At 43.4% G+C, this 25635-nt stretch overlaps 1 long non-coding RNA gene across 1 annotated transcript in view; it reads left to right on the forward strand.

Annotated features, from left to right (window-relative positions):
- The window catches only part of LOC106580926 (uncharacterized), a 55997-nt gene extending 34138 nt beyond the window's left edge, over positions 1-21859 (forward strand). Inside the window, exons 4-6 of the long non-coding RNA XR_006760982.1 lie at positions 8225-8286; positions 20093-20162; positions 20690-21859. This is a non-coding gene — a long non-coding RNA (uncharacterized lncRNA). The remainder of the gene's footprint in view (positions 1-8224; positions 8287-20092; positions 20163-20689) is intronic.
- Positions 21860-25635: the final 3776 nt, after the last annotated feature.

Here is a 25635-nt window from a genome sequence, read left to right on the forward strand (position 1 = left end):
TTCATTTGTGAAGTGTCTCAATTAAGGGGGATATTTCTCCCGACATATCTGCACAGCCAAGCTGTGTCTGTAGCACATAAAATCCTGCGCTTAAGGAAGTCATCACACATCTTTCAGAGTCTGCAAAGAGACGCCAGCTAAAAATAGTAGAACCTCAACGCTGGTTAATGCTCGACGTCGCCCCCAGACAGTTGTATTTGCATATCTTTTATGTGTTTTTTCCTCCTTTTTTAATAGTTTTGATTCCCTCTCATCAGCAGAGCAAGACTGTCGTATAGGGATCCTCTGGCGGGGGGTCGCTGTGTGTGTGTGTGTGTGTGTGTGTGTGTGTGTGTGTGTGTGTGTGTGTGTGTGTGTGTGTGTGTGTGTTCGTTCTTTGGGGAAGGGGGTGTTTTAAAAAGCAGCAATCTGAAAAGCAGTCGACAGTTGGGTAATTAAAGATTTGTGAAAGGCGAGCCTTTGTTTTTTTCCCCTCCCTCCCTCCCTGTATTTCCTTTCATCTCTCTTTTGGAAAGTGTAACGGCTCTGTCTGGGTTTATCAGAGGGATGGTACATTGAGTCCAGAGAGCTAGCCATCTGGTCCTGCCGCCACCACTCCTCTCTCTCTGCAGCAAGTAATGTGACGGCTTCTCAACTGTCCCCAACACCAACGCCCTCTCATGGCTCAGTGTCAAGAAAAACTGAAGATCAGCTAGCAACACAGCTAGCGTTTTAGTCTGGCTGATCAACGGCACTTTTAGACTCTGTCCAACTGCCTCACATGGACAATAGCCATCCACTTGGACAATGTTTTCATCAGTGTTTTTCAGACTTGCAAGGGTATCATATAATACTTCAAATTGAAATATTTTAAATTAGGTTAGTCTGACACATGAAGATTACTCAAGTAAAGAGAAACAGCGAATGACTAGGCTTGGGTGGGCATTGTTATTTATGGTCGTACTATACGTTGTTATGGTTTACGACAGTATGCTGCTTTATGGATGAATGTGTTGTGAGAATGAGTGGCACATGTGACCGCTGCAGTCAGCCTCCTATGGAACCACTTTGCCGGGAAAGAGCAAGTGCTCCTCTAATGCTACTGGCCATGGAAAAGACAACAACGGCCGGTAGAGACCATTCAAAGCTAGGTGGCTAGTCTGAGGGATTTGGCTAGCTCTTGTAACTATGGGACACTTCAGGATGAGATCATCAGGGATCAGCTGATAGAGGGGACGTTATGTGAAAAGACAAGGGAGAAACCGCTTTTGGGATCGAATAATTTACAACTTGACGGAGCTATTAAAATAGCACTCCAGGTTGAAGCGGCTTTGGAATGCTCTACTATGCAGCTCTGCAGCATACACTCGGCCCCCAGCCATTCTCACACAGCAGCTTCAGCCCGAGCAGGCGCACTACAGCGATCACAAGCTGCGCACGCCCTCCCACGTCGATAGCTGCATGGACACAGACAAACAAACAGAAGTAGTTGTGGCAACTGTGGTGCTCGCTCTCACAATTCAAGGGCTTCAAACTGCCCAGCCCATGGGAAAATATGCAAGAACTGTTCAAAATCTAATCACTTTGCAAAAGTGTGTCGTTCTGCCCCAGCTACTAGCTCCACTCAGAACAGGCCCTTATTTTCGTCTCACTCTCAATATGAACACACTGAAATCTGAACCGTCTCCACCAACCATGTGTCATTCAAGACATGCACTGTGCAGCTGGGTGAGGTGGGTTTGCCTTTGCTACTGGATACTGGCACTGCGATGTTGTTGCTCAACCTTGCCACTTACTACAAGTTTTTCAGTCACCTACCACTCCAACAGCCCTCCACTGCCCTGTGTGGGTATGGTAGATCCAAGATAGACATTGCAGGCACCCTCCAGGTCCCAGTGCACTACGGCGCCAAGCAGCTGCCTTCGAAGCAGGGTGCCAACCTCCTGGGCCTCGACCTCTTCACAGGCTTGGGGTTCACACTGAGAGATGACAGTGGGTCAGCTATCCACCAAGTTACCGGCACATGGCAACATAACTGGCCAGCTCTGTTTGATGGACTGGGCTGCCTCACTGCTTTTACTCACAGGCCCCGTGTGAACCTGGGCGTGACCCCAGTCTTGCAGCCCCTGCGGCGCATTCCCTTTGCACTGCGTGATGATGTCACAAAAGATCTACAATCACAGTTGGAGGCAGGCGTCATTGAGCCAGTCAACGCTGCCCCCTGGATTTCAAACTTGGTCATTGCAACCAAAAAGTCTGGTGGAATCCTGACCTATGTGGATCTCTGTTCTGTGAACAAGGCTGTTGTCCCGAATAAGTACCCCTTGCCTACAGCTGAGGAACTGACCGCACAATTTCATGGCTCCAGGGTCTTCACAAAGCTCGACCTGCGTCAGGGTTATCTTCAGGTGCCTCTCCACCCAGCCAGCAGAGACCTCACGGCCTTTGTTACACATGCTGTTGTGTTCAGATACACACACATTCCTTTTAGACTTAGCTCTTCCCCCAGCTGCTTCCAGAAGGTGATGAGCACCATCCTCGCTGGAATACCCATGGTGGCAGTCTATCTGAACGACATCGTGGTCCACAGCCCTGACCTCCGCATCTATAACCATCGACTCCACAGAGTATTCAGTGCTCTAAGGAACAACCTGACCCTGAATGGTGGAAAGTGCACCTTTGCAGCTCCAGCCGTCAAATTTGTGGGGTTCCGCCTATCGGCCAAAGGCATTGCCCCAATCATGTCGAACATTAAAGCCGTCCACCGACCTCAGCCTCTCATGTGGCCTCGTTCTTGGGCATGACAGCCTACTGCCTCCGGTTTCTGCCCCACTACTCTCAGACCACAGTGCCACGTGTAATGGAAGAGCTGGCGCCTTTCGCCAGGGTGCATCACAAACTTACTTGCTGGGAAGAAGTCTGTGTCTCTCGAAGGTTTTTTTACTGTGGTCCCGAGTGGCCTGTGTGGGTGTGTTCTATCCATGGCGCACAAAGCTCACTTGGGCATAGTGAAGGTCAAGCAGCTAAGACCTTGTGTGGTGGCCAGACATCGACCACGACATTGAAGCCCATCCCGCCCCTGGGATCACATCAAGCTGGATATCTGTGGCGAGATCCATGGGCACGCAGTCCCTCACCCTCAGCGCTTCCTAGTGGTGGCGTATGACCACTCTAAGTGGCCAGAAGTGGTTCCTGTCGGAACTGTCACAGCACAGGCCATCGTGGACATCCTAAATAGCCTGTTCACGAGGTGGGGCCTACCCCTCATCTTCACCACGGACAATGGGCCCCAGCTAACCTCTGTCGAGTTCTCTTCCTATCTCAGCAACAAGGGAATCAAACACATCCGTGAGGCCTACTACAACCTGTTGGAACGCTGAAGAACGGCATCAGAGGTCCAGAGGTGCACGTTCCAAACTGCCTTGAACCAAATGCTAATGCACTACAGAGCAAGCAAACACACAAAACACAGGTCTCCCCGGCATCTCTCATGCTAGGTCGTGAGATGGAACTGCCACTGGACAGACTCAGAGAGTAGCACAGAGAGTAGCAGCACCAGCGACTAGGCACACCCAAGAAAAGCAGGCAGTGACCAGGCACCAAATGAAACAGCGTTTCAACAAGCCACACAGGGTGAAGAAGCCAGACTTGGTCCAAGCCCGACGGCATCAGCAGTGCAACAAAATGGCCTCATTCTGGACGCAACCTGATGGACATTCTCCACTGCTACCACCCGAGCCCCAGCCTCTGTGGGCTCCCCAAGGGCCAGAGCCACAAGCGGTGGCGGCTGAAGAACGGCGTATGCGGGCACGAACTCTCCCTGATCATCTGGGGGACTACTTAACCTCCTCTCATTCTTAAGCTCTGTTAGGTGTCTTAGTCAACCTCCAGGTTAATGGACTGAACTGGCTAGTTCGGGCTAGTTCTTACAGGTATCACTCTAGGTTCTTGCCCTATGGACATTTTTATATATGGTACAGTACCAGTTCCTGGTTTTGGAAGGGGGGGAAATGTCATGTATGGTACGATGTACTGTACGTCGTACTGTACGTTGTTATGGTTTACGACAGTGTGCTGCTTTACGGATGAATGGGTTGTCAGGATGAGTGGCACATGTCATTAAATGAGAAAGTGTGAAACCAAAGTATGTGAAACTGTGCAGATGTGCGTTCTTCTGCAGCTAAGCTAGATATAACAGACATGTTTATCATAGAAACATAATACCATGTACTACAGCTGTATATTTATAGTACAGCCAACAGCAGTTAAGATGTCTGTCAATGTTAAACATCGCTGCACGCAAACACTACAGTATGTCAGCGCTGAAAGATTTTGCCATGACAGTCCTTCTCTCTAGACATATCTTTAGTGCTTATTTCAAATAAAGTTGTCACAGTTTAGTTGATCATAATCAGATATTTTAAACAAGGTCACTTTAATAATGTTTACATACCGCTTTACTCATATCATATGTATATACTGTATTCTATTCTACTGTATTTAGTCAATGCCACTCCGACATTGCTCGTCTTAATATTTATATATTTATTTTACTTTTAGATGTGTGTATTGTTGTGAATTGTTAGATATTTCTGCTCTGTTGGAGGTAGGAACACAAGCATTTCGCTACACCCGCAATAACATCTGCTAAATATGTGTATGTGACCAATACATTTGATTTGATTTGATTTTGATTTGAGGTCATAGCAGATGTTACTCGGTATCTGTGACAAGTATTGAATTATTAAACAAGTCATATCAAAATAAAGAAGAAATTGAGTTATTGAAATGCTTGCTCTTGCCTTCTCTAGCTGACTTGAAACTTCAAAAAAAGACTTGAAACTCCCCAAAAACTAAAGGAACAAACATTTCTCCAGGACCACTGCTCCCCTTGGTTAATCTCTTGCACAAATAAATCTGCCATTAATATGTAACTCCTCTGAAAAGTTTCTAAATGTGATTAAATGCAGATTATGGAAACATTATGGAATCTCACTGACTAAGCACTGCTATTTTCTGAGATTCAGAAACTGGCCATTTTCATGATTGTTATTATTAGTGGGCTCTAGCTGTCCTTGAGGATTTGTGTCATTTGGCCAAAAAGATGGAGACTGCGCATCATAGTGCCAGCTTTTACCATGTGACATTGCTGAATTGATGCGGTATTTCTTTGTGAAGCCACATATTTTCTGTGAAAATGAATTTTCATTCCGATCGTGCTTGCACCCACTCAGCCTTGGCCATCGGGATTCAAAATGAATAACCAATTATTGCTTTGCTATCATGCTCAGTTTGACGCTGACCACTCCACATTCGGATTGAGAAGTACTGTATAACCAGTAATTAAGAGAAGCAACAGAGCAGAAAGTATTTGTCTCCGTTTGGAATTTACAGTGGGTGTCTGCACTAGAGTGACAATCCCGCTTAACCAAATATGTGATTTTTAGACATAAAATCCCTAACAAGAAATGTGCAACCCATTTTCCATATATTTTCATTCTTGTTGAAGTGTAGCTCTAGGGGGATATTGGGTTGGCCTGTGCAGAGTTCTATGAGATCTGTCGGTTACTGTTTGGAATGTGCTACTGGATTCTTTTCATGGTTGTGTGTTTGTTATTGCCCACTATGTTTTTCATTGGCCATCACATGGAGGGCACAAAGATGATCAGTTTCATGTGTGCTGCTGTTCCATAGCTTTCCATATCGTAGTTTTTTACATCATCATGAATTCCAACCATTTTAGCAAGTATCACTGAAAATATTGTTGGTGAGTTTATTGCAAGTGGTTGTGATGCATTTAAGTCGTGTCAGAATAATCTGAAACTTTTATTTTCGGCTGTTTGAACGACCCTCCAAGTCGGAATTACGTAAACGCTCTGATTATTCACATTTTCTATGAAAGATTATAAAAGATGATGGAACAAAGCTGTTTACAACATAATAATGTAGCTATGTAGCTCGTTTAACTATATTGTCAATGTTAGCAAGCTAATTTGTTATTGGCAACATTAGTTTGCTCAGCTTCTGATAATATTGTAATGGCTAACTATCTCATTAGACCGACCAAGCAATTTATGACTTTGCCTACTAGAAAATAAGATTCAGAGTAACATTTGAATGCAGCGTTACATGCTAGCTTCTCTTCCCTCTTCTATGGAAGCTAGATATAACAGACATGTTTATCATAGAAACATAATACCATGTACTACAGCTGTATATGTGACAATGACCCTGTTATACCATACCGTATCTCTGACATTGTCCATCCATAGTAAAATCTCAGTGAGTTTGTCAGGGGGGCTATCAGATCTGCATTCTCTTAGACTTGCGCAAGCAGTCTATCCCCGCAGGCAGGGAGATGGCGCTGAGTGGAGCTCTCTGGTCAGCCAGTAAGTCAGCCAGCCAGCCAGCCAGCCAGTCAGTCAGTCAGTCAGTCAGTCAATCAGTGGAATAGTCGGCAGCCAGTCAGTCAGTCAGTCATCCAACCAGACAGCCAGTCATCCAACCAGTCAGTCAGTCATCCAGCCAAGCTCCAACCAGTCAGTCAGTCAGTCAGTCAGTGAAGTAGTCGGGCGCCCAGCGAGCCAGGGCGTCAGTTGAACAGTCAGTCACTGGCACATATCCACTTGTCCCATTGCTGTCTCTCCAGGGGAAAACAGTGGCTTTTTATGCTTTATCAGCACGGTGCTGCCTGCTGCCTTCTGCCTGCGTTAGGTATCTTAATACCAACACACAAATAAATGGAGTGGATGGAAATAGCTGTCCTCTCATCTGGAGCCAAGCTGTCCCATCACGCTGATCAAGGTCATTGTCTTTAATGAGACAGGGGGCTGTGATGGCCTCCTCCACTCAACTCTTGTCGGAGTCAGCAAATGTTGCTTTTAACGCTTTTCCCAAAATAGATCAAACACATTATTGGAGGTTAAAACAGGAACAATATGTTTAAGAAACACCAGTGTAATTTTGTGTCTTTTTCTCTTCAGAACTCTTTGTACATCAAGCGGTCACAGTCCCTTTCTCATAAACACCACTGACCCCGATTTCCATCTGGGTTGGGACTGAACATGTTGCGGTGTACTTAGATAGAAAATGTCCTAACCTTCTCTGTGTGTCACTCCTGAGACAGCTATATTTTAGGCGGCCATTAAAAGCCTACATTAGGTAACACTTTATTTGACCGTACCTACATAAATACATAATAACACAACAATAAGCAGTAAATAAGAATATGCCAACAACCAAACTGCTAGGGAGCTAGGAGAGCTACCAGCCAAGGTTGGAGACAATGCCAGAGATGAACACCAACAATAGTGAACATAGTCCTATACCATTCATTCGGGTCATCAGAGAGGTACCATTTATGATACCATCCATGCTGACATTTCCCTGGGGTACAATCTTTTTCCTTGTCTCTACTTTGGTTCTTCTTTTGATGTCTTCCCGCCATGCTGTCACAGGATTATGTGTAGAACCTAGAGCCTAGCCAACCTCAGGAATATGTGTAGAACCCAGAGTTTAGCAGACCTCACAGGATTATTTGTAGAGCCCAGAGCCTAGCCAACCTGGAACAGACGATGCTCTCTTGGTACTTCATGCATTGAGGATAATTAGTTGGGTTTTATTATGTGCAGAGGTCACAGGCTGAGTATGTGAAGTAGCCTACGTCAAAAGAAAGAGTCAACGCAAGTCTGTTAAGGGAGTCTGTTAAGAGCTTTTGATTGAGATACTAGTGCTGCTCAATTGACTGTCGAAGGCTCTCCTAGTGTCATGGCATCAAGTGCATTTTAAAGACTAAGTGGGAGTTTGTCATTTCGCTGTCATTTCGGGAAAAGTCCTGAAATATCCTGTGTCTTGTGGTATTACATGGACGTAGTGTTACTTGAATTCTTTGCTTGTAGTTTTCGATATGCTATTAATTTGCATTCATGCAAATGAGCAGTGGGAAGTGTTATTCTCAATATACTGTATTCCCCTCCATTAGCCCAACGAATCAACAACCTGCTCAGCTATACCGCCGCAGCAAGGTCACATGGTCCATCACTAATGGTATACACAGCGCTGTAGGGTCACATGGGTTGATATGATGATATGGTACCGTACATTATTTCCTGGAAGATTTTCCATGTTTTTTATTTATATTTTTCCCATATGCTTTGGCCAATATACTATAGAGACAATGTTCTATTTAATTCTGTACTTTGGCCTGTTTCATCTGATCTGACCAGACCTTTGTTGCCATTTGCAGATGCTGTACTCTAGAGGCTGTGGACTGAGGAGAGACTGAGAGAGAGAGACGAGTGGAGGCAGGTCAGTGCATGTTCTCTCTAATCCCACTGTTTGAATTCCCTTTGAGAGGATGTCATCATTTTGTTCCAGTATATGATAATATGGCTAGGATCATGATACCCAGGCCTACTCTGAAACGCTCTGTGACTATGTTTTCCCTACTTTGATTCATACTCAGTATTATTCTGCCTTATGTGCTTTCCGACTGTACATATAATGTATTGTAAAGTTATGTGAGGTTTTCTCAGAAATACTATATGTCAGCAATTGAAATGACTAGGTAAAGGGAATTACTGTATTCCAATCAGATGTGGGTCACCTGTTTAGCATGACCAAACATTACAGAAGAGCTGAAAGTCATTCGTCCCTCTGTTCAGTTCCATTGAACCACAAAACCTAAGTTTCCAGTCCAAAACCCTTCTCAAACCCTTCCAATGCCTTGTCCACAAGGAGGTCTCTAGTCCTGTTGTATGTGAATTGAGGACACAACCCTCTTTCTCTCTCTCTCTCTGTCTTTCTCTCTCTTTCTCTCTCTCATCCTTTGAAAGCACTGGTACTGACCTTGGGAAAGATTCCACCTCCAAAGAAGAGAAGAGCTGAGAGAGAGAGAGTGACAAAGAGAGAGAGAGAGAGAGACAGAGAGAGGGGGGGTATGTGAAGCCCTCCTGCGAGAGAGGAAGTCACAGCACAAAGACATGTCTGGCTCAGCATTCTGTTAGCAGCCTGTTTAGATTGGCCTGGTCTGGCCTGGCCTGGTTTAGCCTGAGATGATGCTCCTCCAACATAGTACCTATACCAGTGAACACAATGACCGCCTTGGATGCCCTCTCAGGGGTACACACTGCCCCCTTCACCCCTCTCAGGGGCCATTTTAATAAACTCACTCACTGTGTGGTCTGTGGCTGTTCAGAGCCCATGAAGAGGTATTGTGGGATTGAGGACACCTCGAAACCATGAGAGCTCTTAACACAGTATGCGAAAGCCAAAAGGTTATCGACGTTTAAGCGCAATGATGTCAAATTTGATATAGTTTGATGTCTTACAAAGTGTTACAGCTCTTACGGAATCATCCTTCCTTTTTTCCCCATCAGCCTGGGAGGGAATCCGACCTTCGATATCTTCATTGATTCGGACAATGAGCACGTTGGGATTTTTTTTAAATTAATGCGCTTCCTAAGTTCTACCCCTGCTTAAACACTTTCTGCAGGACATTCAGTACTGCTTGAAAGTGTGAGTGAGTTTACAATAGTTCCTTCTGAGGGCCGTTGGCACCATGTGAACAGTGTGTGTGTGTGTGTGTGTGTTTGTGTGTTTGCATGTGCATGTGAGTGTGTGTGTGTGTTGCTCTGGTCTGGGAGGTACAAAGGCTCCTTACCTCATGGCATTGGCATTCCCTGAGAGAATGAGCAGGAACAGAGAGAGGGAGCAGGCACACACTGGGGGTATTCATAGGGCCCGTCCCCACGGAAGGAGCCAGGGTTGAGTATTAGCCCCTATTAAGAAACAAAGCCAGTCCAGCAGGGGCCTGGCACGATGGAGAGACACAGAGAATGGGAGGGAGAGAAAAAGAGAGAGGGGTATTTGGGTTCTGGTCAAAGTGTCACCAGTCTGAGAGAGAGAGAGAGAGAGAGAGAGAGAGAGAGAGAGAGAGAGAGAGAGAGAGAGAGAGAGAGAGAGAGAGAGAGAGAGAGAGAGAGAGAGAGAGAGAGAGAGAGAGATGACAAATGGTTTGAGGAAGAATGCAAAAACCTAAGAAAGAAATTGAGAAACCTGTCCAACCAAAAACATAGAGACCCAAGAAACCTGATTCTATGGCTTCATGACGGTGAATCACTAAAACTATACAGAAATACACTACGGAAAAAGAAGGAACAGCACATCAGAAATCAGCTCAATGTAATTGAATAATCCATAGACTCTAACCACTTCTGGGAAAATTGGAAAACACTAAACAAACAACAACACAAAGAATTATCTGTACAAAATGGAGATGTATGGGTAAACCACTTTTCCAATCTTTTTGGCTGTTTAACAAAGAACAAACAGTAAAAACATATACATGATCAAATACAAATCTTAGAATCAAGTATTAAAGACTACCAGAACCCACTGGAGTCTCCAATTACCTTGAATGAACTACAGGACAAAATAAAAACCCTCCAACCCAAAAAGGCCTGTGGTGTTGATGGTATCCTCAATGAAATTATAAAATATACTGACAACAAATTCCAATTGGCTATATTAAAACTCTTCGACATCATCCTTAGCTCTGGCATCTTCCCCAATATTTGGAACCAAGGACTGATCACCCCAATCCACAAAGTAGAGACAAATTTGACCCCAATAACTACCGTGGGATATGCGTCAACAGCAACCCTGGGAAAATCCTCTGCATTATTTATTAACAACAGACTCGTACATTTCCTCAGTGAAAACAATGTACTGAGCAAATGTCAAATTGGCTTTTTACCAAATGATCATACAACAGACCACGTATTCACCCTGCACACTCTAATTGACAAACAAACAAACCAAAACAAAGGCAAAGTCTTCTCGTGCTTTGTTGATAAAAAAAAAAGCCTTCGACTCAATTTGGCATGAGGGTCTGTTATACAAATTGATGGAAAGGGGTGTTGGGGGAATAACATACGACATTATAAAATCCATGAACACAAACAACAAGTGTGCGGTTAAAATCGCCAAAAAACACACATTTCTTCCCACAAGGCCGTGGTGTGAGACAGGGATACAGCTTAAGCCCCACCCTCTTCAACATATGTATCAACGAATTGGCGAGGGCACTAGAACAGTCTGCAGCACCCGGCCTCACCCTACTAGAATCTGAAGTCAAATGTCTACTGTTTGCTGATGATCTAGTGCTTCTGTCACCAACCAAGGAGGGCCTACTGCAGCACCTAGATGTTCTGCACAGATTCTGCCAGACCTGGGCCCTGACAGTAAATCTCAGTAAGACCAAAATAATGGTGTTCCAGAAAAGGTCCAGTCGCCAGGACCACACATACAAATTCCATCTAGACACCATTGCCCTAGAGCACACATACATACCTTGGCCTAAACATCAGCACTACAGGTAACTTCCACAAAGCTGTGAACGATCTGAGAGACAAGGCAAGAAGGGCCTTCTATGCCATCAAAGGAACATAAAATTCGACATACCAATTAGGATCTGGCAAAAATTACTTTAATCAGTTATAGAACCCATTGCCCTTTATGGTTGTGAGGTCTGGGGTTCGCAAACTAGACTGCTATTTGGCCCCACTGTGTACTAGAGAGTACACAGTGGCAGAATACCTGACTACTGTGACTGACCCAGACTTAAGGAAAGCTTAGCCGGCTATTGAGAAAGGCCACTGTAGGCAGAAGACAGGCTATGTGCATACTGCCCACAAAATGAGGTGGAAACTGAGCTGCACTTCCTAACCTCCTGCCAAATGTATGACCATATTAGAGACACATTCCCTCAGATTACACAGATCCACAATGAATTCGAAAACAAACCCGATTTTCATAAACTCCTATATCTACAGTGGGGGAAAAAGTATTTGATCCCCTGCTGATTTTGTACATTTGCCCACTGACAAAGAAAGGATCAGTCTATACTTTTAATAGTAGGTTTATTTGAACAGTGAGAGACAGAATAACAACAAAAATATCCAGAAAAACGCATGTCAAAAATGTTATAAAATGATTTGCATTTTAATGAGGGAAATAAGTATTTGACCCCCTCTCAATCAGAAAGATTTCTGGCTCCCAGGTGTCTTTTATACAGGTAACGAGCTGAGATTAGGAGCACACTCTTAAAGGGAGTGTTGTTACCTGTAAAAAAGACACCTGTCCACAGATGCAATCAATCAATCAGATTCCAAACTCTCCACCATGGCCAAGACCAAACAGCTCTCCAAGGATGTCAGGTACAAGATTGTAGACCTACACAAGACTGGAATGGGCTACAAGACCATCAACAAGCAGCTTGGTGAGAAGGTGACAACATTTGGTGCGATTATTCGCAAATGGAAGAAACACAAAAGAACTGTCAATCTCCCTCAGCCTGGGGCTCCATGCAAGATCTCACCTCGTGGAGTTGCAGTGATCATGAGAACGGTGAGGAATCAGCCCAGAACTACACGGGAGGATCTTGTCAATGATCTCAAGGCAGCCGAGACCATAGTCACCAAGAAAACAATTGGTAACACACTACGCCGTGAAGGACTGAAATCCTGCAGCGCCCGCAAGGTCCCCCTGCTCAAGAATACATATACAGACCCGTCTGAAGTCTGCCAATGAACATCTGAATGACTCAGAGGACAACTGGTGAAAGAGTAGTGGTCAGATGAGACCAAAATGGAGTTCTTTGACATCAACTCAACTCGCCATGTTTGGAGGAGGAGGAATGATGCCTATGACTCCAAGAACACCATCTCCACCGTCAAACATGGAGGTGGAAACATTATGCTTTGGGGGTGTTTTTCTGCTAAGGGGACAGGACCACTTCACCGCATCAAAGGGACGATGGACGGGGCCATGTACCGTCAAATCTTGGGTGAAAACCTCCTTCCCTCAGCCAAGGCATTGAAAATGGGTCGTGGATGGGTATTCCAGCATGACAATGACCCAAAACACATGGCCAAGGCAACAAAGGAGTGGCTCAAGAAGAAGCACACTAAGGTCCTGGAGTGGCCTAGCCAGTCTGCAAAGAGGACTGGGACAAAATCCCTCCTGAGATGTGTGCAAACCTGGTGGCCAACTACAAGAAACGTCTGACCTCTGTGATTGCCAACAAGGGTTTTGCCACCAAGTACTAAGTCATGTTTTGCAGAGGGGTCAAATACTTATTTCCCTCATTAAAATGCAAATCATTTTATAACATTTTTGACATGCGTTTTTCTGGATTTTTTTCTTGTTATTCTGTCTCTCACTGTTCAAATAAACCTACTATTAAAATTATAGACTGATCATTTCTTTGTAAGTGGGCAAACATACAAAATCAGCAGGGGATCAAATACTTTTTTCCCCCACTGTACTTGGTGAAATACCACAGTGTGCCATCACAGCAGCAAGATGTGTGACCTGCCACAAGAAAAGGACAACCAGTGAAGAACAAACACCATTGTAAATACAACGCATATTTATGTTTATTTATTTTCCCTTTTGTACTTTAACCATTTGCACATCGTTACAACACTGTATATATACATAATATGACATTTGTAATCTATTATTCTTTTGGAACTTCTGTGAGTGTAATGTTTACTGTTCATTTTAATTGTTTATTTCACTTTTGTATATTATCTACTTCACTTGCTTTGGCAATGTTAACATATGTTTCCCATGCCAATAAAGCAGAGAGAGAGAGAGAGAGAGAGAGAGAGAGAGAGAGAGAGAGAGAGAGAGAGAGAGAGAGAGAGAGAGAGAGAGAGAGAGAGAGAGAGAGAGAGAGAGAGAGAGAGAGAGAGAGAGAGAGAGAGAGAGAGAGAGAGAGAGAGAGAGAGAGAGAGAGAGATCAGGGAATTAGACCAAAGTTCTCAATTGGTACAAAATATATAGAGTACTGCACACACTACAATTACTTAGGTTTTAAAAAAAATAAGCTCAACTGGACACCTTAATGATGCTGTGAATGAACTGAGATAGAAAGCACGCAGGGCATTCTACGCCATTAAAAAACTAAATCAAATTGAAATACCTATTAAAATTTGGCTAAAACGAATTGAATGTGTCATTGAACCAATTTCACTTTATGGCAGCGAGGTGTAGGGTTGTCACGGATCCCTCTAGAACTTTCATTGCGCACACCTGGCCCCTATTCCCACTGATTGTATTTGTATATACAGTATGTGCCCATTGTTCACCATGGTGCTGTCGATTATTGTTACTATGTCCGTTGGTGCGTGTGAGTACCTGTGCTGTGTGTTTTGGCATTTGTGCCATTGTGGATTGTGCAGATGATTACGGGTCTCGTCCCGTGTGATGATCATTATGCGTTTCTGTATTTATTCAAGGTACTCCTCACTCTTTTGTTTTGGGTTTCAACCCTGTGTTTTGTGTACATGTTTGTTTGGTCTTCGTCCCCGTGCCTTTACAAGCAATTAAGTTTTGGAAACATCTAAAATACAGTGACCCCCTCTCATATCATTACCAAGCCTTGCAATACCAAGAGCTGAGCAAAGAAAAGAGTCCCCTCATCCAGCTGGTCCTGGGGCTGAGTTCACAAACCTGTTCTGCTAACACACTGAAGCCTCAGGACCAGAACATCCAATCAATCAGAATAAAACAAATTACAACACAGTCAAACACAAAACTACATTTCTTATTGGGAAACACAAGCACAAACACAAAGCAAAATGCAGTGCTATCTGGCCCTAAATTGACATTACACCGTGGCTAAATATTTGACCATGGTTACTGATCAAAACCTTAGAAAAACCTTGACAAAGTACAGGCTCAGTGAGCACAGCCTTGCCATTGAGGAGGGTAGACACAGGAAAACCTGGCTCCCCTGTAGAGGAAAGGCTGTGCAACCACTGCAACACAGCAGAACCTGAGACGGAGCTGCATTTCCTGACAAAATGTCAAAAATATAAAACAATTAGAGACAGTCATTTCTCCAAATTTGAAACCCTTATTCAAGGTTTCACAGACCTCTCTGATGAGGATAGGCTACCCTGTCCTGTTGGGGGAGGACGCAGAGAGCTGTGGGTTGGCAGCACACTACATTGCTGCCTACCATAAGATGAGGGACAGTGTCTGACAGATCAACCAACCTGCACATGTCCTCTATGCTTATTGTTATTGTTCAACGTATGGTTATTTTGACCCTTGGTTATTGTTGTTACTGTTGTCCTGTTGACAATTTTGATTCTTATTATTTTAATATGGTAAATATCCAAAGTAAGCTTTGGCAATATGTACATTGTTACGTCATGCCAATAAAGCAAATTGAATTGAAAAAATTGAGAGAGAGAGAGAGAGAGAGAGAGACAGATAGACAGAGAGAGAGCGAGAGAGACAGATAGACAGAGACAGAGAGAGAGAGACAGACAGACAGATATACAGAGAGAGAGAGAGACAGATAGACAGAGAGAGAGAGAAACAGACAGACAGACAGACAGACAGACAGACAGACAGACAGAGTGTGAGGGGTATTGTGGTTCAGGTCTAAGTGTCGCTAGTCTTTTGAACCACTCTGTCATCATACTGTGTACTGTAGATCTGTCAGGAAAACTCACAGAACATTTTCATGTGATTATTATCAACCCATAACCTCACAACTTACTATGTGGGCAGCATCTGGTCTAGTACCACAACGAATGCAATGTTCAGCATCAATTCAGTTTTGGATTTTTTCAAAGCTGTCATATACCTACCAACCCTATTGTTTTAAAGAATACCTTTTCTTTTTCGGAGAAATGGGGTCTATAGGTTGAGAGTTGGAGGTCTTTAAAACCATACTGTAGTTTGCATCAAGATAACAGAGCTCTGATTTTATGTGTGATAGAATACAATTTAGAGACCTTGTCTTTTTAGCGGAATCCTCCACTATTTTACGCATCCCCCAGGCTCTTCTAATTGGAAAACGTTCCCTTCGGCAATTAATGGGAAACATGTGTTTTGAGGAAAGCGAAGCCAGCAAACTCTCTCCCAAGTTCGACTCTCAATATCAACAGAAATCTGGACCGTCGTACAAGCTTACAGTATGATGGAGAGAGTCAGGGTGAATATTTACAATTCCCGACACTCACTGCATAGAACAAAAGGTGGTATCTAGAACCTAAAACAGTTCTTCGGCTGTCCCCATAGGAGAACCCTTTGAAGAACCCTTTTGGGTTCCATGGAAAATCCTTATTTTTTTGGAACCCTTTTTCTAAGAGTATACAGACACACAGTATCTCTGCAGTTGTAGATAGTGATTGAGATGCACCTAGCTGACAGCCTCTGATCTTCTGGGCAGATACCCTCTCCTCTACCCCACAGGAGGTTGGTGAGGGGAGGACTGCTCATAATAATGGCTGGAATGGGATAAATGGAATGGTATTAAAACACGTAGAAATCATGTGTTTGATGTGTTTGATACCGTTCCATTAATTCCATTCCAGACACTACTATAAGCCCGACCTACCCAATTTAGTTGCCACACTGCTCTACACAGTGTGTGCATGTGTGTGCATGTGTGCATGCATGCTTGTGTGCATCGTTCCTAATGGTAAAGTTTATTTGAAAATCCCAGTGGTGCCTCTAGCCCTGCCTACCTTAGGATCCCAACTAGCTCGACTGTTGTCTGCTGCTGCTGTCTTAGTGGAGCTGGAAGTGATTCACAGGTATTATGGGCCTACTCCAGATATTGAGGAGAGATAAGAAGTTGTGGGCTCCCCACAGCAGGTGCAGACCTTCACATCACACATTCATTACTCAGTAATGTCTCTCCTAGCCCCAGCCATAGCAGGCTGAGGGTCTCAAATTACACATTACACGTACCATCAAAATATATTGTACACCGAATAAAATGCTCACAAAACTCTATAGTCTTATAGAATTTTATCAAACCAGGCTTCATACTTTGGATATTTATTTATGTATCTATTGTTCCAAAATGGTTTTGTTCATTTTGTAGAGATGATACCCACACAAAATGCAAATAAGTATGTTAGCTAGCAAGTTGTCCATGTTTGAAACCGGTCTGGGAGAGTCTTAGTTTATAGGCTTATGGTTGTCAATAAAACGTGACTATGAACTATGGACTCAACAGAGGACCTGGCCATTGTCATAAGTGAAGGAGAGTAGAGGTGGGGGGAGAGACCATGGCTTTGTCTCAAATCACATCCTATTGCTCATACAGTACTATCCACTTTCAGAGCCACACCCATACAGTGAACTACTTTTGGCTCTGAAGACGAATGACTCTGGTCAAAAGTAGTGCACTATAAGCAATAGGAAGTAGTACACTACATGGGGAATAGGGTGTGATTTGAGACACAGTCCATCTCTCCTTCCTCCCTGCCTCCTGCCTCAGTGCACAGGCTAAGTAGCATGCACGGAAGCCTCTCCTCTCCAGGTAACTAGCCAGCATAAAGGCTAGCCTCCCTTCCCACATCTGGAGGCAGCACTGAGCCAGCAGTCTCAGCTCTTAAAATTCCTGGCATGCTTCTTCCCAGAGCCAGGCACCCTCTCTCTCACTTGCTGGCTGTCTTTTGTCAGTATCGAGTAGCATAAATTACTGTGTCCTCAAACAACCCATGTACATTCAGACATGTGCTAAAGGGGGCCCCACATTGGCAACCAGCTACGACTCCTAGTGCCAGCAACCATTTTCCAGCTCCGAAGCAGCATTCATCGATTCATCAATGGTTTATATATGCCAGCTTTCTCCCCCTCCCCCTGTCAAATACCCCTTCCAGATTAACAGAATTCTTCTGTTTACACCATTGCTAGACTGGATCATTGAGATCAATATCAGTTATCAACCGATTTGAATTAACTGTTACTATGCTAACCTCACTTTATCTTGTACAGAACAGTGTGGTGAGATGCACTATTAGTAAGCTGTAAAATCCTTGCTATACTAAATCAAATTAAACGTTATTGGTCACGTACACATATTTAGCAGATGTTATTGAGGTTGTAGTGAAATGTTTGTGTTCCTAGCTCCAACAGTGTAGTAATATTTAACAATTCACAACAATACACACACATCTAAAAGTAAAATAATGGAATTAAGAAAAATATAAATATTAGGATGAGCAATGTCGGAGTGGCATTGGCTAAAATACAGTAGAATAGAATACAATATATGCATATGAGATGAGTAAAGCAGTATGTAAACATTATTCAAGTGACTAGTGTTCAGTTATTAAAGTGACCAGTGATTCCATGTCTATGTATACAGGGCAGCAGCCTCTAAGGTGCAGGGTTGGGTAACCGGTTGGTAGCCGGCTAGTGATGTCTATTTAACAGTCTGATGGCCTTGAGATGGAAGCTGTTTTTCAGTCTTTTTTCAGTTTTTTTCACCGCGATAGGTTTGATAAATTCACCTCTGAAATCTTGCTCTGATTTATCATCCAAAGGGTTCCAGAGATAACATGAAGTATCGTTTTGTTAGATAAAATCCTTTTTCATATCCTAAAAAGGTCCATATAGCATGCACGATCGATTTTGTATTTCCACTCATTCAATTTGCAAAGAAAGGAATCGGTGAAAATCTAACCCTAAACGTTGTTTCAACCAGTCAAATCACATTCATATGTATTCCTCAGAGATCCTAGAACGTAACCAGACTTCACTATATCATTAGGGGTGTAGTATATCCTATAGGACACCAAATTTGGTCAGAGAGCGACGCCTTCATGGCACGCCGAAGACGCGGGCGGTCTTAACTTGATCGACTCTAACTTTGTCAAATAAGTACCAAGTGGGGTCAAACAAAGCTAAATAGATAGCCAATGAGCTGGGCTTTATGGGAGTATCCGGAAACCCTGTACCTGTCGTAAAATGTTGCTGTGCTAACCTTGTGCGACAGCATGCCTTTTCATTTATGGACAAAAATGATAAGAATATTCAGAGTTATGAAGTTATGAAAACTGATTGTTTTGCAAACTTATAATATGGCTACTAATACTGGAAGCTAAATCAAAGTCCAAGTATACAGATTTGACGATATTCCTGCAGACAAATGTAATATGAATGCAAATGTTTCCTTCACAATTTGCCCAAATGTACCTGGGTGACTTCACACTAAATGTAATGTAGTTCGCTCATATTTCAAGGTATCCATCTGAGACGTTGCACATACACTGCTGCCATCTTGTGGACACCATCGGAATTACAACCAGAGTGATGGCTAGAACTGGGACCTTTCTGTTGCATTTGAAAGACGGTGGTAGAAAAAAATGTATTTTCTTCTACCAGATATATTGTGTTATATTCTCCTACATTCAATTCACATCTCCACAAACTTCAAAGTGTGTCCTTTCAAATGGTGCCAAGAATATGCATATCCTGTCATTTTAGGCGAAAATGTAAAAAAAGGGGGCTATCCCTAAGAAGTTACCTTAAGGAGGGAATAACTACACTGTTTGTAATTCGACCATATTCCCAGTCACCTTAACATGATTAAATGTGGTGGTTCGCACTTTCAGTTTAGCGCGAATGCTGACATATATCCACGGTTTCTGGTTTGGGTAACCTTTAATAGTCACAGTGGGAACAACATCCCCTATACACTTCCTGATGAACTCAGTCACCATGTCCGTGTATACATCAATGTTATTATCCGAGGCTACCCGGAACATATCCCAGTCCGCATGATCAAAACAATCTTGAAGCATGGATTGCGATTGAATAGACCAGCGTTGGATAGATCTTAGCACGTGTACGTCCTGTTTGAGTTTCTGCCTGTCCACAAGTTTCTTCGGGAGGTTACTGGGGAAACGATTATGGGTGGCACTTCCGGCGGAAGTAGCGAAGTACTGAGTTGGCCGACGGTATTTTTGGTTTTAGAAGCTAGCCAACTGGGATAAGCAATAATAAGATGTTCACTCGCTAGATGTTGAAATGTTACGGAGCTCAGGGACAACATGTGTTGTTCGTGGTTGTACATACAACCAGACAAAACTTCATGATTGGCTTTAATTGGATTGCTTCGACCATAAACCTAAAACTATATCAGAATGTTCCTGTCAGAGATTGTACAGTTTCCATCGCTTCCCAAATGATGACGAATCGAAATTGTCTCCAAAAAAAGTTGGATGCTTGCTCGTTTCGCTTTGTTGATAAGACGCCAACGCAGGATAACCCATACCCAACGCTCTTTCAGGGTTATGAGAGGCCACCAGAGAAGAGACGTCGCCTCAGCAGGAGGGTTGACAGACATGTCACAAGAACAGGTATGTTGACTAGTTTTGATATCGCGTGTTTGTCTTCAGTTTTTGTTACTAGAATCTGACTACGATAGCTTCGAGTCTAATTAATCTCTTTAATTTCTACCAGCCACTTTTTTTTTAAATCTGCCACTCATTAAATCTATGTTAAACGCTTTATAATTGTAAACACTGAGTCAGTGGTAGGCTACCTGACATTAGAAATATGACACATATTGTGGAACCATAATCCATGATTATTCTTAATTTATAATAATATTAATAGAAGAATAACCTATCTGCCATGGTGGCAGGTGACCTGAAATGTTTACCTGCCACAGCCAACATTTACCCTGTATTTGGCAGGTGTTAATTTCATTAACTGTTCTAGTTAATAGACACAGAATATTTATTTGGAAAATATTAAACCTAGTCTATGTATCCCACTGGGTTTAGAGTGCAGTAGATAATAGTCTGGTAAATGCTATAAGTAAGGCACAGGGAGTTTAAAATGTTTTTAAAAGTATCCCTAATCAGTGTATTTGCTTTTCCAGATCCTTACCAGATCATCTCATGAACTAATCATCTATATTCATATTCAACTAATCATCACCTGCAGATGAGCCTGGTGTGGTGGAGGTTTCTGAGGAGCCAGGTCCTATTTCAAAGACCTTCCATGATGCCCAAACACAGTGGTCAGACCCAGCAATGGAGGACCACACCTATTCCAAAGAACCTATCATCACATGCGGCATGATAACTGCACCAGCCCCTGAGAGGTCACTGTCTGTTGTAGATGTTACATTGAAAGATGATGCAGACTGTCTGCTGCACACAGGGATTCCACTACAGATGTTACATTGAAAGATGATGCAGACTGTCTGCTGTACACAGGAATTCCACTACAAGGATTCAACACTCTTGTGTCTTGCTTACAAGGTTTTGCCCCCACATCATCAACAATGCCGGTTGTAGGCCAAATTCTGTTGACACTAATGAAACTTATACAGAACTTTGTTATAGCTGATATAGCAAGACGCTTCAAAAGGTCACCCGGACAGGTCAGTAAAACACTGAAATCCTGGATAGATTGCTGAGCACACCAAGGATCTCATTCCATGGCTGCCTCGTGAGACGATTAAGGCTACTATGCCACAGGTTTTTCGGGAGACTTTTTCAAACACAAATTGTTTTATTGACTGCACAGAAAGTATTTTGCAAAAGACTAAAAATCTGGACTCAAGAACTGAATCTCACAGTCACTACTATGCCAGTAATACTGTAAAATATCTAGTAGCAACTGGTCCATCAGGAATGGTTGTGTTCATTTCAGAGGCTTATGGTGGGAAATGTAGCGATAGGTTCATAACACAGAACTCATGGTTTCTCGACCATTTGCGTGCTGGAGATGAGGTGATGGGGGACCGTGGATTCACAATTAGGGACTTGCTAGAGGAACGGAATGTACGCTTGGTCTTACCAGCATTTACACTCAAGCAATGCCAGTTGACAAATGAGCAGGTCACTCGCACACGACGCATTGCTAATGTCTGTATTCATGTGGAAGGAGCAATAAGGCGTCTTAATGTGTACAAGATTATCTCACAAACTGTGCCTAATAGTTTGTTCCCTAAAATTGACAACATACTTCAAATGTGTACAGCTCTTGTAAATCTGAGAGGAGAGCTAATTTCTAGCAAATAGACACAACTTCTTCAGCTGTTGCACATGTGCATCTGTGTAGTCTTTATCAAATGGAATGTCCACTTCTATGTGCTCGCTTGGTGTCCAGATGACCAGCTTGCAGCTCTGTAGGCTCAGGCACATCATGGTCACTTGTTTCTGAAAGAAGGAATAAGAAAGCACATTGCCACAATATTCTGATTAGTTTGAGTTTACAATACAATGTTCAATACTTGTAATAATACAGCTAATAATCAATTTTCTTGAAAACATTTTTACCCACCTGAAGGTAGTATCCATCTTTTCCATTGAGACGAATTAGATACTGTCCATCATCCAAGCTTTTGATGTCACCATTTGGCCGACTCAGAAATTCTGTCAGAGACGTGGAACTCTTAAAGGGGCACTTGATCTCAATGAGCTGTGTTGCATCAAGGATACCATCTGGGCTGGCTCCCAACCAAGGATGGTCAGGGTGCACCACCAGGCCTCTGTTCTCCACAACATGCCCTCTGCTCTCCAGGAGTGTGATGACATTGACCTCATTTTCTTTGCCGTGCTTTGTTGTTGTTTTGCTAGTGAAGGTTGGGTACAAATGCTCATTTTGGGATCTCTGGTGTTTCGTTTGGGGACTCGTTTCGCTGTGCTGGCTGTTAGATGCAGCTTCCTAGCATCATGCCGTAGCTGTGAAGCACTTTGGATTTTGGTTTCTTCCATCAATGTAGCTGCTTGTACGGGGGATCATTTGATGTAGGCCTCATAAAACATTGTGCACTTCCTACAGGTTAGTGTTGTGCTGTGTTCAGTGTGACACAGTGTGTTCGTGTAGGCTGAATCATATTTGCTTGGGCCTGCCTTACTGCTGCTGTCTACATCTGCTCTGTAACTTAGCTGAAGAAGACCATTTGTCTGGAGCTGAAATAGTGGGGCCATTACCGAGGAGTTGATGTGGCTTGTGAACTCTGCATGGTTCCTAAAAAGTCAGGGGGAGGTTGTGGAATCATTCTGTGATGACGTTGATGGGCCTGGATATGTGTGGTGGGGTCGGTGGTGTTTAAAATGAATATGTTTCGCCTTCCTCAGCCCTACATTCTTCCTGATACCTGAGTTCCACTTCCTTTGCACATCAGTGCATGCCATTCCTGTTTCGCCTTGCCTGTCTGCACTCTCAACCTACTTGTAGGCATCCCGGAAGGGGCTTGTAGGCATCCCGGAAGAGAGAATAGCAGTGGATGGGTGTTTTCTATAGACAATCTAAATTGTCTTCAACAACATCTACAGTATGTGCTCCAAGAAATAGTTGAAAGCTCTGTAGTGATTTTTCGGGAACCAAAATGGCTAGAGCCAGTTTCCTTTGGGTTTAGTACTTGCTGACAAACTATAAGGCCTTCCAATTAGACCCCGACCGATATGTTCATTTTGGTTTGATACCAATGACGATTTTTGGGTGGGACAAAACGTACCGATATATTTGCCAATATACTGTTTTACAGCACGGAAATTAAAAAGTGGCCTTTTCCACACTGAATTTTCACTAGTTGCCATCCAAAAGAGCAATTGTCCACTAACTATGCTTCAAATGTTGATTTCATACATTGTGACATTAATGACACATCATGAGAATGGCCTCAAATATTCAGATCAGCATGAGATTCCCTTTTTTCATTCTATTCACTGAATAACAGTGGAGTTATCGATATAGCGGTAAAAGGCCAATATCGACCGATAATATTGGTGAAGGTCAATGTCGTCCGATATCGGTCGGGCTCTACTTCCAATAATCAGAATTTGACACTTTTACTCATCATTTTCTCTTCCGTAGTCTACTGGTGTAACGAATTTGCGCTGAGAGTCGGGAAGCAAGTTCAGGAAGTCAGTGTTTAAAATAAAAAAACAACATAATACAAAATAAGAAACACGAACAACGCACAGACATGACACAGGAACAGAAACAATAACACCTGGGGAAGGAACCAAAGGGAGTGGCATATATAGGGAAGGTAATCAGGGAGGTGATGGAGTCCAGGTGAGTCTGATGACGCGCAGGTGTGCGTAACGATTGTGACAGGTGTGCGCCATAACGAGCAGCCTGGTGACCTAGAGGCCAGAGAGGGAGCACATGTGACAACTGGAAGTTATGGTAAGTATAGTTTGATCAATAAATCCCCACCTGCAAGCTGTCCTCAAAGGCTTGGACCACAGCATTTCTAGAAATTTCTAGGGCAGTTATTTGTATTTGGTCAAGCACACACACAGAGGCACACATGTGCGCACACACACTGATGGGTTCCTGCATTTCACATTTTTACCTAATTGGCTACTTTTTGGAAGATGCTCCGTTGATCAGGGGCCGGAGTTGGGGGCTGGGGTTGGGGCCCAGGGCCCTCCTGTGTGGTATTGAGTTCCAGTGTGGTGGCTGCAGAGCCACCTGGCTGCCCTGAGAATGATAATCTAGCTCAGCTGGAACCTCTTTGGTCCCATTCTCCCTATCTTCCCTGCTGGCTTCCCCCCTGTCCCGTGTGCGCCAGATGTGTGCTGTCTTTGTGTTCCGAAACAACCCCGGAGCATGTGAAGTCCATTATGAAACGAGTTCTCCATGTGTTACTTTTTTTCCCTCATTGTTTGGTTTGTCAAAGGCCTCCCGTCTTGTAATGATGGACTTGTGCTATACTGTAGCCACATCTTGCAAACTCTTTTTGCTATTCAGACCTCGAAGAGGAATTTCTGGCACGGCTATAGACAAGTATGAATTTCAGTGCTTGATTAGAAAGGTTTTTGGAGGGATGAAAGAGAAATACTTGATAGGGTAAGGGCTCATAATGAGGGTTTTTACATGAAAAATGTGCCAAGCAGCAAGTTATTCTCATGGACAGATACAATAATTCCATAATGTACAGTAAAATAATGGGAATGTAGCATATCATATCTTTCCATGGCATTAAAATACTGCATTTTTTTGTCAATGTGGTTCTACTTTGTAACATCCACTAACAGCTGTTATTTAGTCAGGATCATTTATCATTGTAAGATATTACAATGTACCATCGCACACCATCTAACATATATTTTACCATTTACTTTGCCGTGGCTCAGGAACCAACTGCATATCGTTTCTGATTGCACATTTGATTGAGCTCCGGTTTCTCATGTTCTCTTGTCTTCAAACCTGCTTAGCACCCAGACAGTGGCTATCAGGTGCATGATGGGAAGTGTGCTGGCAGGGGACAGCAGTGTGGCGGTAGACCAAAATCAATTGGCAGTGTAATGAGATGGCAGCGCGCCAGGTTGCCATGGAGCTCACTTGGGCTGTCCTTCACAAGAGGATTTGTAAATTGAAGAGAGAGAGAGAGAGAGAGAGAGAGAGAGAGAGAGAGAGAGAGAGAGAGAGAGAGAGAGAGAGAGAGAGAGAGAGAGAGAGAGAGAGAGAGAGAGAGAGAGAGAGAGAGAGAGAGAGAGAGAGAGAGAGAGAGAGAGAGAGGAATGAAGAAGGGCAGAGAGAAAAAGGGAGGAGGTGGGAAAAGGGCTGTGCATAGTTAAAATCAAGCCTGTTCGGGGTAGAGAGGGTTGTTATGCAGGAGCGATGAAGAATGAATTAGAGAGAAATAAAAAGACTACAGTAAGACGTTGTGTGTGTTCTGGTGCTCTAATCCCAACAGCTTGAACTGTTTGTCTTTTCGTTTCTTTAGGGCATACTGAATTTTTATTTTTCTACAAAATCTGATGTTCAGTAAGGAAAGAAAGGAACCTCCCTTGTCTGCCAGTATTGATTTCCTTTCCAATTTTCCTTCTCTCTTGCCAAAAGCATGGATGCTTTCTC

Source organism: Salmo salar, chromosome ssa20 (genome assembly GCF_905237065.1).
Source record: "Salmo salar chromosome ssa20, Ssal_v3.1, whole genome shotgun sequence".
Classification (NCBI taxonomy): domain Eukaryota; kingdom Metazoa; phylum Chordata; class Actinopteri; order Salmoniformes; family Salmonidae; genus Salmo; species Salmo salar.